The following is a 15,868-nucleotide window of genomic DNA, read 5'->3' on the forward strand; positions in this document are numbered from 1 at the left end:
TCATATATGTTTAAGACTGCTCTCTCGATAAGGACAGTTTCCTGCTTCTTTATATACCATCCCATCCCCAGCACGAAGCACACACTGGATTTGCCCAACTTATCTGGAAGGTGCATACATGATAAGCAGAGTGAAACAGAGTGGAGGACAAAAGGATATTCACGTGAGGTCACAACTTCAACTACTCTGCTCTCCCACAAAGAGATGGTGGTGTGGCTGAGCAAAAAGTCCTTGGCCAGGGAGAGTGGCTAACTGGAGTAGCCACTGGGGTTTAGGCCAGATGAGAAGCTCTGAAGGGTAGAGGAAGCAGGTCACTCAACTAGCCTTGTACTAAAGTACCTCAAGACACTCCTGCTTCTTTTCCCGCTGGAGCTTCATGAGGCAGAGGCTACATGTTCCTTGTAACCCCTGAACCCACCTGCCACTGGACCCTGCTCAGAGAGGACCCTGGATACCAGAGTGAGTGAGTGAAACAAGATGAAGCTGACTTAGTTTATGACTTCCAAAAAATGTACAGATTAGAGGAGAGAATAAATGTATCCCAATAGTTGTAATTCAAGTGGGAATGTGCTCAGTGTTCCAACAGGGGGCCTGGACAACATTCTGGAGAAGTCCAGAGGCAGAGATCTTTTCCAGTTGGGGAATTAGGCATAGTTTACAGACAGCATGGAGCCAGACCATGAAAGATGGAATTTTATGATGTGAAGATGAGGTGGGAAGGGAATTCTGGGGTGAAGGAGTAGTACCAGAAAAGGTGAAGAGTAGGAAAGTGTGAGCTATGGACAGTATGTCTGCACAAAGTATAGAATGCATAAAAGAAAATATGAGAGACAAGGCTGGGAAGGTGGTGGGGCCCCACCATGGAGGCCATGCACTGTGTGATGTTTCTGTGGCCCACTATGCATGCCTCCATCCTCTAATGACAGCACCCCAGTTTTTCTCTGGGGACCCACTCCAGCATGTAATTTGGGCCTGACCAGTAAGAGAATTATATCTCCAGGCTGGAGGGTTGGTTTATGGAGGGCATGTGACCCAATCATTATCAAGGACATATAATGAAACTTTTACTAATACTACTGAAGGAGTCACACTTCTTTTCCTACAAGACTTGAACCCAGGACTGGGCTATTCTGCCATTACTTGTCTGAGGACTGGACCAGGCTAGATGAGCTGACAGACAGAAAAGGCCTGGGTCCTGGTCACACTGTTTAAGTTTCCAGATATGGCTGAGGCTCTGGCTAGTTCAGGCTTTTCGGATATTTGAGTCAGTCCATCCCTCCTTCTTGTATAGTTGTGCTGGGCGTTATGTCACTTACATATGGAAAAGATATATCTGAGACAAAAGCAAGGAGATCAATCTAAGAAAAAAGAAGGCACATACTCAGTACCTGCCATGTGCTGAGCACAGAGCTAATTGGTTTCCTCACAAAACCCGGAGAGGCAAGTGTTGAAAAGGGAATTGAGCACAGGGAAACTGAGGTTTGCAGAGTTAAATGACTGCTTATGATCATACAGGTAGTGACTGGCAGGGCCTGGAGCTGGACTCAGCTCTACTCCTTCCATGCTACCCCTGCCTGGAAACAAGGGGAGTCGCAGCAGGTTTCTGCAGAGTGAAGGGGCATGACTAGACCTGTGCTTTAGGAATGCTGATCTAACAGAAGGATGCAGGGAGGGTAAAGAGGCTAGAAGCTGAAGGACCATGGAAAAGCCAAGATATTGGCCAGACAAAATATAAGAAGGGTCTGCCTAAGATTCTGGCAGGAGATGAAGAAGAGAGAGTGATGCAAGAGGAAGAATCTTGTAGACTTGGTGGCCATTGGGGAGAAAAGAAAATGGCGGGAGTGGGAGGGTGAGAATCAAAGAGGTTCCTTTACCAAGATTTTAAGCTTGGGAGTCTGAGAGAACATTATGGCACCACTATGCAAAACAGAGATATCAGATGGTTCATTTAATGGGTGGTTTTCTGGTTTGTTTGTTGTTGGTTTTTTTTTTTTTGGGGGGGGTTGTTTTGTTGGTACTGGAGTTTGAACTCAGGGCCTCACACTTGCTAGGCAGGTGCTCTACCACTTGAGTCATTCCACCAGTCCTGAGGCTTGTTTAACAGGAAAGAGGTAGTTTGGAAAACACTGACACTGAGGTTTATTTAATATCTTTACAGAAGAATATGCCACTGTCCGCATTTGTCCCTCTAGTTCCCCCATAAGTCATAAACATTGCTTCCATAAATGGATACCAACTGTATAATCCTCATATTACTACTTTGCAATGTATAAAACATCCTTATGGAACTTTTTATTTAGGGAAGCTGGGGGAGTCCTGTTTCAAGCATGTAGCCTCAGGGCTGCGGGGAGACTGCAGCACTAATGCTTCCTGGATAGGAGGGCACCAGCCACCAAGGTGACAGGCACAACCCCCTGAATGACCTGTCCTCACAGAAAATGCTAGAGCAAGAGTGCCTTTCCTTTCTTGGAAGAGACTATCGTAATTCGCGTGTGTGTGTGTGTGCGCACGTAATGGATGGAAGAGAGCAATCCTTGAGGAAGCTTAAGGATAGCTTCAGGAAGGGTTCAGAGAGCTGAGAGAAAACCTGGACAGGTCAAAGACCCAAACACTCAGGCCCTAGGCGACAGTGACTGGTTGGAGCCACACCTGCTTGCTCTGCAACTAGCATTTCCGGGCCCCACCCGCCCGATGGCGCATGGGCGGAGCCAGGCTCTGCGCATGCGCCTGAAGCTCCATGATGCACCGCCCTGCAGCACCGCTGGATCCCAGCAGAGGGCGACAGTCCCCTTCTCACGGATGTGCTGGTGCTGAGGCCACTGGATTTTACCTCGGGCCTCCGGGCCCCGCCCCCAAGAGGCGTCCCCGGGGAGCTGAGGCCTGAGGGGGCTGCGGCAGCAAGATGGCCTCTCGTGTTTTCCAGGAAAGAAGAGACGAGGATGAGCTCGGGCCCACCTTGTTTTCATCACTGCCTTATCCTCAGCACCTATAACAGTCCCTGCATAGAGTAGGCATTCAGTGCTTACTCGTGGAATAAAATGAATGAATGAATATCTGCATCCTTGATCAGAAGACCAAGGACAACTTGAGTCCGTGTTGTAGAGAGGCACAGATCACTGCCCCAGAGGTGGTCACTGAGACTTAGGGCTCAGGCACCCCCTATAGACCACCAGCCCCTGGCTTAGCACACCCAAATTTTTGCTCCAAGTCTGGTGCCACCACACCATCTCCTGGGCACAGAGCCCAGGAAGGAACACCTGGCCTGGTCCCTTCTGCCAAGAAGAGGAAGGCCTAGACAGTCAGTTCCTGGGACCACCTGACTGGCAGCTCCAGGAGGCCAGCTGCTCTCTATGGACCCTCAGCTGCTGGGGATTTCCAAACTGCCAAGCTCCCACAAGGCCCAAACCAAGGGCCAGTCTTGAGGATGGTTTCCCCAAGCCCACCACACCCCTCCCCCAAATCTCACAGAGACTTGGGTCACTTCTGAATCTAACAAATGCACCAGAGTACACTATATTCCCATCCCACCCTTCTGGCAGACTTAGAAAAAGAGCATAATGAAGCATTGTTCTTTTTTTCACATAAATGACAACTCTTCTACATTTCCACAGAAGAAAAAAAGGAAAGCCAGCTTCAGGGCCAGCAACCTCTGATTTAAATAAGGTTATCTGTAAGGTCTTATGGGGGGAAGGCTGGTTGCCTATGTTGCTTATTCTCAAAGTCAGAGAGGCTGCTTTAGACATACCTCAGGTTCCCTCAAACACTGGACATTCAGTATTTGAGGATCTGTGAGTTCACCTCTGGAGATCCCTATTGGGCCCTTTCTAGAGCCCTCTGAAGTAAAAACAAAGCACACATCCCAGTCTCCACTGAAGCAGGAAGGAGAAAGCCTCTCTCCTGCCTACCAGGTTTCCACCCCCGCAGGAACACCCCGCCAAACCTACTGGGCATGTGAACACCTGTGTGTTACCAAGCTGGGCAAAAGATGTACTTGGCAAGGTAGGGAAGCATTGCCCCAGTTATGGTGGCACACAGCCAGGGACCTATCGGCCCTGGAGCATCAGGATTCCAGAGTTAGTGAAGCACAGAAATTGCTGAGAGGACAAACCTTACTTCCTGAGAGGAAGAGGAAATGCCACCAGGCCTGGCCTCACCAGGGGCACTCTGCAGGAGACCACAAACCTTCAAGAACTCCAACCTTTCCTTCCCACTCCCCCCCCTTTCTTTCTGGGAGCTGTCTGAAGTTGTACTGTTCAATACAGTAGCCACTAGCAATGGATGGGTGGCTATTTAAGCTAAGTCAAAAGAGTAGGGGTACTTCTCATTAAATTCAAATGAAATTTAAAATTCCATTCCTTGGCCAAAGCAAAAAAGGGCTGGCAGAGTGGCTCAAGTGGTAAAGCACTTGCCTAGCAAGCGTGAGGCCCTGAGTTCAAACCCGAATACTACCAAAAAAAAAAAAGTAAAATTCCATTCCCCAGTCACACTAGTCACATTTCAAGTGCTCAATGACCATGTGTGGCTCATGGCTACTGAACTAGACAAACTACAGAACGTCGCCATCTTTGCAATATGTTCTGTTGGACATGTCTGATCTAGAGGTTCCCCCTTCCAGTTTGTCCAGGTCATTCCTGCCAAAGTCTTCTTCAGCTGGTGCCACTGACTGTTCTCTCCTACCCCGCTCCACAGTCTGTTTAGACCTCTAGCCCCATGTATCTTGTCTTGTTCCCTGGACCTCAAAAAGAAGTGGGGAGGGAACTGCAGTCACAATTAACACTCAGCTGAAAGCAGAAGCCAGATGCCCTGGGCTGAAAAGGCAGAGCTGAATGGAAGCCTGCCCCATCCCAAGGCGCCCAGCTTGGGAGAAAGCCCCTCAGAGCTGCACAATCATTCCTTGTTTCTGCTGACATCTGGAATGTAGCGGCCTAAGGGTTTCCCCAGCACCCACTGCAGGATTCATCTGATGGTGGTGCTCCAGAGAGAGAAGTCCCAACGGAACCCTCAACTTTCAAGGGCAAATAAGGCAAAGAAGCCTTTGCCAGGGCAGCATGCCAGGAGTTACGCCATGAGACACTGAGACCCCTAAACTAGACACCTCCTTGTGCAGCCAGCTGGATAAAGCAAATAAGGAAGAAGTAGTGGAGAATGGACTCCGGGCACCTGGGACATGCTAGAGAGGCACAGACAAGCTCCACCAGGCCTGGATGCACAGAAGAACAACGCATCAGAGTGGATCTGACTGTTACCCATTCTGTCCCAGGGACTTAGTCTGAGAGGTTTTGCTACAGTAAAAATCTAAGTGGGTGCATCTGGGCAAGCTCCAATGTGTGATGGAAGGAATGGAGGACAGACCTGGGAACAGGCAGGTGAGGGCTGCCTTTCTGTTCTGCGGAAATCATAGAAAAAGCAGCACAATTTGAAAAACTAACATCGGTGTAGACACCAGATTAGAAACTCAGGGTAAAGCCATCTCACTCTGTGATTACTGTGTAGCCCTGAGTAAACATGGGCCTGTTTCGCTATCTCTACCTGAAAGGCACTTTGGGCAAAAGCACCAGCCTGAGGACATGAGCAAAGGACTCAAAGCTGAGTCATGCACAAGAACAGGGCCTGAGGCACTCCTGTGGGCAGATGGTGCACTTACCAGACACCAGGTGTTTGCCAGGGTGTCAGAAATGGATGAATGACTAGGAAGCTCACTTTTGAGCCCTTACAGTGAGTCATCCCTTATTCACAGTTTCACTTGCTCCAATTTCAATTACTTGCAGTCAACCACAGTCCAAACAATAATAAATGGAAAATTTCAGAAATAAACAACTCATCAGTTTCAAATAGCTTTTATTACAGTATGTTGTCAAGATTGTTCTATCTGATTATTACTGTTACTCTCTTATTGTACCTAACTTTACAAATTAAAATTTATCATAGGGTAGGTACTGTGTATATAAACATGACAGGGGGAGGGGGGAAGTGGTCCAAATAATATACCTACACATAAGGAAATGCAGAAATGATACCTATTGAGACTGTTCTGGGAATCGGGGCAGAGGGGATGAAAGAGAACAGCAGAGGGGGTGAATTTAAATATGATGTATTTGATACATTGTAAGAACTTTCGCAAATACTCCAATGTACCCCCTCCCAGCACAACAATAAAAAAAAAAAAAAAGCAAGTTGAGGTAAAAAATAAAGAGTAGCCTAAAAAATAAATAACTAAACATGGTAGATATAGGGTTTGGAGGTTTTGGTACTATCTGTAGTTTCAGGCATCTACGTAGGGTCTTGGAATTTAACCCCTATGGATGAAGGGGGACTACTAGACTCAAAGGACTCAAACACACTATGCTGAAACACTATTCTAAGTGGTTTTATATGTATTGATTCATTTCATCTTCAGAACAACCTTACACATAATATTATTATTCTCATCTTAAGTCATTTGCCCAAGGTCACTCAGCCAGTAATGGCAGCTGAATGACCTGAGCTAGCATTTGGACCAGGCAGTCCAGGTGGAGCCCACATACCACCCAACCCATTCAAGATATTGACAATACACACACAACCACATACCACTCCCGATTTCTGAGCCCTTCTGCTTGTACTGCCTTCTTCTTCCTCCTCCTTCCAAAGTGAGCTACTGAGATAAGTTCCCATAGCCCAAAACCAGCCTTCCATTCAACACCTATATGCCAAGCATCCTTTCCTACTGCAGCAATAAGGAGCTGTAGATTGGGGATTTTGAAGAGAATTGGATGGGAAAGGGGATGGGTCCTCTTTTAGAGGCACAGAAGAGAGACCTGAACACCAGTAGACTAAGAAAGACAAATGGACCCTGAGTAAAACCAGGAAAACTTGTCCTCCCTTCCCAGAGACCAAGTCGTCTAGTTTAAAGCCAGCCTTCCTTGGACAGAAAAGGTGAGGGCTGTTAGAAAGACTAGAGGATAATGGCAAAAATACTTTGAAGGAGTCTGGGAGAAAAGGAAAAGCCAGTCTAGACCCTACAGGGGGTATGTGTATGGCACCCAGGGCATTCCCAAGGAGGCGTTCTGCCACAGAGCACAGCCTGTGTTCTCTTTCCCAGGTCAAAGCCAAGTAATGATGGGCGGAGGCGAGGCGCAATAAGGAAGCCCTGGGAGAGGAATGCAGACAGGCATCTATGTGTCTGTACAACATGGTTCACTTCCCACAAAGGAGGGCAAGAGCATTTTGGGTTAAGTGGTCAGGTTGGCACTCTTTACCTTCTCCAATCCCAACAACCTCACTTAAACAAGAAATTTCTGTCAGCATCTAGAAATCCTAAGGCCACAATCTCAGGCTGCTGTGCAAGGGGCTAGGCCAGACAAAGCCAGTGCTAAGGGGAACAGAGATGTTTGCTGGTCACTGGATTCCAGGAAGACAGACCACAGCAATGCCCCCAGGCTTCTCAAGTCATGGACCCAGTTTCCCTGCTGCCCCTGTTGATATTGACACGTGTCCAAGTGAGTGGGGATGTGACCGCACCCTGTGCCTTATGTCCTTTAGGTAACTTAGATGCCTGCTGAGGAAGATACAAGGCTGTGCCAGGCTCAGCACAGGCTGGGTCCCCCAGCGCCTGGAGTGCCAGGCACACAGCCTGGACAGCTCCGGGGAGGGCGAGGTTGAAGATGCCACCCCAGCCAGGGCTTCTACAATCGGCTCCACAGTGGAATCAGACCACAAAGGAGGGAGGCAGGAGGCAGGGCCCCAGCAGGAAAAATTCACACAAGGGTACAGTAAGAGATAGTTCCCCTTTGCCATGCCTCTGAAAGGTTCCACTGGGATCTCCAGATATTTTCCCCTCCATGCGATGGGGCTAGGTATGAAGCTGGGTATCATGGAAGGTCATGACAGTCTCACGCTGCCTGCAAGTGCTGTCACTGCTTGGCCTCTAGCCCATGCCACCCGGGGCCGAGAGCTAGCTTTTTTTTTTTTTTCCCCCAGTACTAAGGATGGGACCCAGGGCCTTTTTCATGCCAGGCAAAGCACTGTACCACATGACCTATGCCCCCAGCCTATTTTGTTTTAGAGATAGGGTCTTGCTAACTTGCCCTGGCTGGCCTTGATCCTCTTGTCTTCATCTCCTGACTAGCTGAGATTACAGGCATGAACCACCATGTCCAGTCAAGATCTAGCTTTTTGCAGCTGCCTGCAGTTCTAGTGCAAGCACAGGGTCCTTGATCACAGGGATGGCACCTTTGGCCTTTCTCCTTCACAGATAAGCCCAAAGTATGATATGGAGCAGGTGCTCCCCCAGGCTTCCTAACATCCACCTAAATGAAGAACTGCTCTGGTCTCTTGGGGTGTTTGCTCCTGGCTTTCTCTATGGCCCAAAGCCATTCCTCTTCCCCACCTCACATTCAGCCCTCTCCTGCCCCAGAGCAAGGGTCAGACTCCTAGTCTCAATGGAAGTGCCCTAGAAGAGACCTCCCTCCCAGTGTGCACCCTGCTTGCCACAGGGCCTGGCAGTGAGAGAAGCTGAGGAGAGAGGCAGGAAGTGAGTCAGCTCCTTATAGAAATAGGAACGGGAAGGAGGAGCCCACAGAAATGAGATCAGGGGGCAAAGAGCACAAGGCCAGAAAGGTCACTAAGACAGGAACCAGGCTCAAGAGATGTTTTGGAGCCCACAGATACGGGTGACAAATTCAGCAGTGCCACCTTGCCATGGCTGGGTGACCCCTATAGACCAGACAACCTGGGTCTGGTAGGCAGGCCCCACCTGAGGATGGAATCTGAGGCAGCTCCCCTTCCTGATTCACATCAGGGCTGGAGGAAGTGAGGCGTTGTGGGAAATGGCCAGCCTCTTTTCTTCTAAGAGAGGTGGAGTCTCTATCTCCAAGGCCTCACCACCACTCCTGAGCCCTACAGCTCCCAAAGCCCAGCTTCCCTCTGAGCTGGTCCAAGAGGGAGAAGGATGTTTATGTCCCCCACTGGTGACTGGAAGTGAGCCTGGGCCCCAAGAGCAGAGCAGTTCTGGCTGTCCTAGCACCCGTGCCTACCTTCTCTGGTGGCCCCTACCCTTGTGGGAGCTGTCCCCAGGCTCCAGCTGGAATCTGTTGCTCTGACTGGGAAAGATCCTTGCCGTGAACATTCCCAGCCTGCTGACATTCCAACATGAAGGCAGTCCAGGGAAAGCAGCAGGAGGGAAGAGAAAGCCTGGAGCCCCAGGCCACATTCCAACCCCTCAGAGACCTGCAGCCAGTAAGACAGGCACATTCCTCCAGGATCTCCTGAACTGGACACTCTGTGGTTCCCATATAACCCTGAATCTCTTTCTCACCCAGGTCCAGCACTTTCATGGGAATTCCCACACAGGGGCAGAAGCAGGATGTCTCTGGGGCCCTCCATCCCCATGTTCCTGCTCCTGGATGCTGACAGAACCCAGCTCTTCTCTACTACTGTGAGAAACACAAAGTCCCAGAGCACACAAAGACAGAGTCAGTGGGTAGAAGCAGACAAGTCACCAGGGCCCGTCAGAAGGGAGAGTTTCAGGAATCAAAACTAAATGGGAAAGATGGCACAGAAAGGATGGGAAACCAGTTTCTGGTTAGAGAGCCATCTTTTCTTCTTCAACAAATACTACTTTCTTAAAGTACTCCAGCATCAGGTAAATAATCAGTAACTCATTAATCACAGTTGTGATGAATGCTATGAAGAAGAAGGACAGGTGCTGTCAGAATGGGGGCATGACAAGGACTGAGAGGGTCAGGGAAGTGTTCCCTGAGAAAGGGACATTCAAACTGGAGGCAACATGTCTGAGTATATACAGAGGGCAGGGAAAAGTGCTATGGACAAGGGGAGTGCAGAGGCTCTACAGTGGAAGCCAGTGAGAAACTGGTGTTGCCCACCTACCACCTGCCATGCCCTCTGCTGGCCTTATTTCCCTGCCTTTTTCCTATAATGCACATAGAGGAGCACCAAGTCCCACACAATGCAGAGAAGCCTCCTACGGTCAGAGGTGACACTCTAGGCATTCTGTCACCCCAAATGCTGCAGAGATGGGTAGCAACATGCCAATATAAACCAAAAGGGTGAAAGGGTCACTGTCCTTGCCTCCTGGATCTAGGATCTAGTAAAGAAGCTGCATAAGGGGCAACAGTGTGTCTTCCTCCAGCACTAAGACCATACTGAGCCTACCAAGGCAGGTGCCCCATCCTTTCTTGAGGCTTCACTCAGCCACCCTCTCCTGCATTTCCCAGATCCCACTAGATTGCTGCTACTTAGGCTAACTTTCTCAGACTGACTTTCAAGTGATACCAGTGACACCTTTCTGCAGGACACCATCCACAGAGCAAGAGAGGCCAGTTGGTCCCTTCTTTTCAAGGGAAGACAAGATGAAGAGGCTTCTACGCTTCCGGATGAGAAGGTCCCAGGTCTACACTGTGCTTTGGATTTGTAAGGCGATCTGCATACAGTCTTCCTTACTCCATCTAGTATACTCATTAAGAGTAGATGGCCTGAGTTCAAATTCTGACAAATCACTTAATAGCTGTACTATCTTATGCAACTTGCTTAACCTTAACCAGTACTCCAGTCATCAGCAATCCAGTTTCCTCATCTGTGAAAGAGATCATTACAATTCCTACTTTAAAGGGTTGTTGGGAAAATTAAATGAGTTAATAAATGTGAAACATGTGGAAGAGTGCCCTACATACAGTGAATACTGTGTGCCTCACCTTCCATTACTTTCCATGCCTTCCCTCAAGGGATTTCTGTTCAGCAGAATCTTAATCAGATCCAGTAAACACTACTGGGGGAGGCAGCACGTCTGCCCTTGAATTGTACAGGGCACCAGAGAACCCCTACACTCTACCCTGGCCAGAGTTTATGCAAAGTGCCTGGGCAGAGCCATACCAGGGCAGAACGCCATACCGATTCTGAGCGACATATGGCAAGAGATTAAGAGGGCCAGAGTGGTGACCCAGGTCTAAAGAAAGAGTTTCCCAATCAAACTAAAGCCAACAACTGAAAAAATAAGTGGTGCTGACACTGCCCCTGTATTTAACAGAACAGAAGTTGCTGCCAAACACCATGTGGGACTCTGGAGTTGGCTGTCCCCCGAAAATTGCAAGCAGGGACTGGGGGACGGGCCGTGAAAACACCATTCCTTTGCAATGCCTGCCTGGCGCAGTGGTCCACAGTGCTGCTGGACACTTGGGGCACATCCGTACTACTGCCTGGGACTGACAATGGAGGCGCCAGGCAGCCTGCCCAGGCAGTAGGGAAGCCCCCACCTCGACTGGGTCACAGGTCCCGAATGCCTTCCCAAATGCTGCCTTCCTCTCCAGACTACATGAGTAGAGTCAAGCAGCTCAGTGCAGTGGGGTGGCGGGAACCCTGCTGGCAGGCGGAGCGCGTGCTTGTGGTTTCCCAGAAACGCTGCAGAGATTTGCAGCATTTTTAAAATATTTGAGTTCCCACCCCCCCACACACCCCCCTTCAGCCTACTCCCCAACCGCCCCAGTCAGGGTGTTTGCCTATCTGGTATTTTCCAGAACCATTTCAATGTAAATAAGAGAGATTAGAAGGAAGCATAGGGCAGAGGGCAGGACAGCTTTGGGGTTTCAGGATAGGCAGGGAGGGATTCTGGCCAGGACAGGAGAGGGTCAGGGCAGGCTACCTTTAAGATCTTGCACCCATGCCAGGGTTTCAAGCTGGGCCTGCAAAACAACCAATGACCAGGACATGTACCCAAACCCAGTTCCATGTGGCCTGGGCACTGTGCCCACCACCCACAGGCTGGGTAGCCAGGGTACTTTGGGGCTGCTGTTCATCTAGCATCCCACAGGGAAGGCAGAATGGTGCTCCCAAGGATAGAGAAAAGAGACCCATCATAACAGAAATGACCTGGCCCTCTGCTCTATTCTGCTGGGACCATGCATCCCACTAAAACCAGGACAGATAACCCCTCAAATGCTCCCAAAGACGTTTTAGGCACTACTTCTTGCACTCTTGAAACCTGCCCACTGGCTCCTCCTTACCAAAAGGACTTAGTTTAAGTTCTACACTGAACCCCCAAGCCAGGGCTCTCATATCGTAAGACTCTATGATGTCAGAGGTATCTGAAGCTTTGGCACAAAATGAAATAAACGTTTCCTGTTTAAGACAAAAACAAAAAAACAAAACAAAACAAAAAAATCCTCCAAGGATCATCTGACGTAAAATTAGGAACAGAAACACTCTAGAACACTGAGCCCAGGCAGCACCCAGATGCTCCACCACTACCATCAGCCCCTAGGAAAGGCCCATGCTCAGAAGCCAGCCTAGCTAACAAGGAAACAGAACAATTTCTAGGCTCTCCTTGGAACTGAAAAGATCCCACTCCTAACAGCACCCAGGAACCCTCAGGGCAAAGTTGATGTGACTCATACCGTTTCCACCCAGGGGTCTAGGGCTTCTACAACAGACAAAGAAGCTCTCCTGACCTCTCCCAAACGGAGACAACCTGATGGACCAGTCTCCTGCCAGCAGGCCACTGATGACCAAGCCTGCTGGGCTGGAAAAACCTGGAAGAGGATAGGAGAGCCCCACCATCCCCTCTTCCTTCCTTCAGCTGGCTTTTTTTTTTTTTTTTTTTTAGGTGCTGGCCTCGAATATGCTGCTAGGCAAGTACTTTACCACCAAGCTGCATCCCCAGCCCCAACTGGCTGTCTTGAAGGAGAGAGCTAAAGAAAAAGTTTAGACAAAAGCCTTGACAGTCCCTATTGGACAGAAAACCTTACCAGGAGCAAGGAGGGAGAGCACCAGGAAGCTACAAAACTACCTTCCCCAGACGGCTTTAGAGACTGGGCAGGGGAAAGGGCACTGATCTTGTCAAACCACTTGCCCAAATCACATAAGTGATCCCCGTACTACATAAACAAGCTTATTGTATATAAAGATCCATAGAATATAGTACACAGAAGTCTCCTTTCAGCCTCCAATACTATCCTTCTCAGAGACGGCATAAGTGAGTTCATTGGGTGTGCATCCCTCTCCAATTTAACCTTTTCAAACTCTTGGAGGAGAGAATAGATATTTTATAGATATCAAGGGTTAGCTCCACTAGGATGCCTCTCCTGATTGCCACCTTTCCCCCTGGGCAGAATTGGCCACTTCCTCCTTTCCACCCCACTGTGCTCTTTGCACATTCTGTGATAATAGCTATGGTGCCTAGTTGCATATCCTGACTTAGGTCTGTGCTTCCTCAAGGAAAGATCACATTCCCCCACCCCTAGTCTCCAGCACAGTGCCTGGTCCTTAAGCAGATTTCAGTAACTGTTTATTGAGGGAATGAGTACATCGAGGCTCAGAAAGATTTGGATTTTACTTTTGGTCTTCCTGGCTCCAAAGCCCATGCTCTTCTCATTGTAACCAGCTTCTCCCAGCCTCTCCTGAGGGTAGAGGTGGTTGAGATGGACATGATGAGCTCCTAAGGAACCTAACAGCCCTAAAACCTTTGATTACAAAAGTCTAACAGGAAAAGCAACCATATCACAGATCTTAGAAACCAGATTTGACTGTGAGGGAGCAGTGGTCTTCTTTTCTGAACCCAGCAGAAACATCCTGTAGAAACATCATAGGGGACAACTCACTTGTCTCCTAGGATGGACTCACTAAGGATACAAACAGAAGGGGCCGGCCTCCTACTCTCCCACATCCTAGTTCCCAGTCTGGCCTCTGTGCTGTCTCAGTGGACCTTGACCTTCCCAGCCAGACTTTTGAGACTAGAGGAGGGACTTTCAATCCAGATTTTAAGATCTTCATCTTTGCCAATACCTCCACTAATCTCACAGACTCAGGGAACATGTGGCCTTTAGCAAACATACAGCAATTGACCAGAACACAGATGTTCCCTCTAAAACTTTCCTTGAAGAATCAAGAAGATTCGTGTGGAGCATCCCTCCAAAGCTGGCAATCATACTTGACCAAAATTAAGCACCTGCCTCCATGGCTTAAGTCTAATCCTTCCATCCATCCCCACTGCTCTGCCCAGGTTAATAAGCCTCTGCTCTACTGGAAATATTCCAAGAGGTCCCCACAGTAACCCCAGTTATGTCCCCAGTCATTATCCAGGAGTCACCAGAGAGATTCTTTGTCACTCTCTAGCAAAATGGTTTCATTGCCCTTGGGTTAAAGTTCACATTCCCCACCTGGCTCACAGTGATCTAGCTGGCCTGGCTCCTGCTTTCCTCTCTTGCTGCTTCTCTTGACACTTCCTGCCCTCACATGATCCCCAGCCTTGTCCCCAAAATGTATCATTTTCTCTCCAAAATGCTGATCCATCCCCCAGACTGTACTTGAAGCCCCTCTTCTGTGCTCCCCCACATTCTATACTGACCCCTATCACCGAGCTGCTCCATTGGCACTGTTATTGTTTCCTACTTGGCTGTGCATTCCTTGAGGCTAGGGTTATATGTTGCTCACTGTTAGACACCAGAACCTAGTATACTGTAAGTGCTCAACAAATGTTTAATTTAATGGTTAGGTGGACGGAAGGATTGATGGCAGAAGAAAGAGCTGCTTCTCTCAGGTATATTGAGCGATTGTCAGGCCCCAAGTCTATCCTACCACCATGGTTCACCCCTACTCCTCTGGAACCTCGTTTAGCAGCTCATGAAGGTGTGAGCCACGCATTTTGCACATATCATGTGAGAGGAAAACCCAAGAACTTGTCTCTCCCTAAGGCCTTTGAAACAGGCCATGGAGAGGAGCCATAGGCCCTGGCCCCGATCTGTGTGCAGGAGAGAACAGATGGCCAGTCAGCTCCCTCAGAGTCCCTAAGGACAGTCAGCATGTGGACACACTGATGAACGGCCTGATAGGCAGGGTGGCTACCATCATCAGGGTATCTCCCCAAGAGCATGGAGGAGGCAGGAAAACTCTTTTCTTGGCACAATACTGGGATTAGAATTGATGCCAAGAAAAGGAGCAGGAGTCAGAGTGGGAGGAAAAAGAGGAGACAGAGGATGAGAGCCACAAGAGAGGCTGTAGCCTCCCACACCAACAACCAGAGTCTGTACCAGAAAGTGGAAATGCTGAGTGCACCCTGCTTCTCTCTGCTTGTGGCACGAGTCCCCACCACTAGCCAGGTGGGAAGAGGTACAAGACTTCTCTCAGTCCCACAAATCTTGGGTTGCTGGATTACTACAGGAGACACATGGGGAATGGGTTTTCTACTGAGTCCCTCCCGGATCCACCAGGCTGTGACCTAGGGAAAAAGTCTTCTGGGTACCAGCTGCGCTTTGCCCAGATAGAGTGAGCCAGCACCTTCGGGACACCAGCTGTAATGTGGATTCCATCAGCACTTCAAAAACTAAAGCATCCACTTCCCCAGGGACAGGATAGCAGCAGCTAGTTGAGAAGTGGCTGGGAAATGTGAGATGCCAGGATGATCCCTGTGCTACAAAGAGCAAACTCGGTGTTATCTGGGATGCCAGGCCCAAGGGCCCACAGAAGCCTGGCTATGGTTCAGCAGGGAGCTGGCTACAATACCCTGGGGGACTGATGCTCTAAGAAGAAAATTCCATCTGTTAAAAGCAATGTTACCCTGGGAGAAAGTAGACAGGCATGGTAGCATATGATAACCTTTGGTTCTGAGATAAAGACATGTCCCATTTTCTTCCCCCTCTAAGTCACAGTACCCTGAGTGTGGCCTAGCTTGGGGACTAACTAACACACAGCAGGTGCTCAATGTGTGTTTCTGGAATGAATGAGTCTGGGTGCTTCCCTCCCACTAACTGTCTCTCCCTGACTGCTAAATTGCCCAAACTCAACTAGCCCCAAGGTAAAGCAAGGCCTGGAACCCAACTCCAGCGTATCCATCCAATGTCTGACCCTGCCACTCTCAGCCCCCTCTGGGGCCCATGTGCTG

At 49.2% G+C, this 15,868-nt stretch overlaps 1 protein-coding gene and 1 pseudogene across 7 annotated transcripts in view; one reads left to right on the forward strand and one right to left on the reverse strand.

Moving 5' to 3' along the window:
- The window catches only part of Myo18a (myosin XVIIIA), a 96,012-nt gene that overhangs the window by 66,590 nt on the left and 13,554 nt on the right, over nt 1-15,868 (reverse strand). The gene's annotated exons all lie outside the window — the stretch shown is intronic.
- Nucleotides 8,563-15,256, forward strand: LOC141414008 (uncharacterized; annotated as a pseudogene).

This window comes from Castor canadensis, chromosome 11 (assembly GCF_047511655.1).
Source record: "Castor canadensis chromosome 11, mCasCan1.hap1v2, whole genome shotgun sequence".
Taxonomy (NCBI): Eukaryota; Metazoa; Chordata; class Mammalia; order Rodentia; family Castoridae; genus Castor; species Castor canadensis.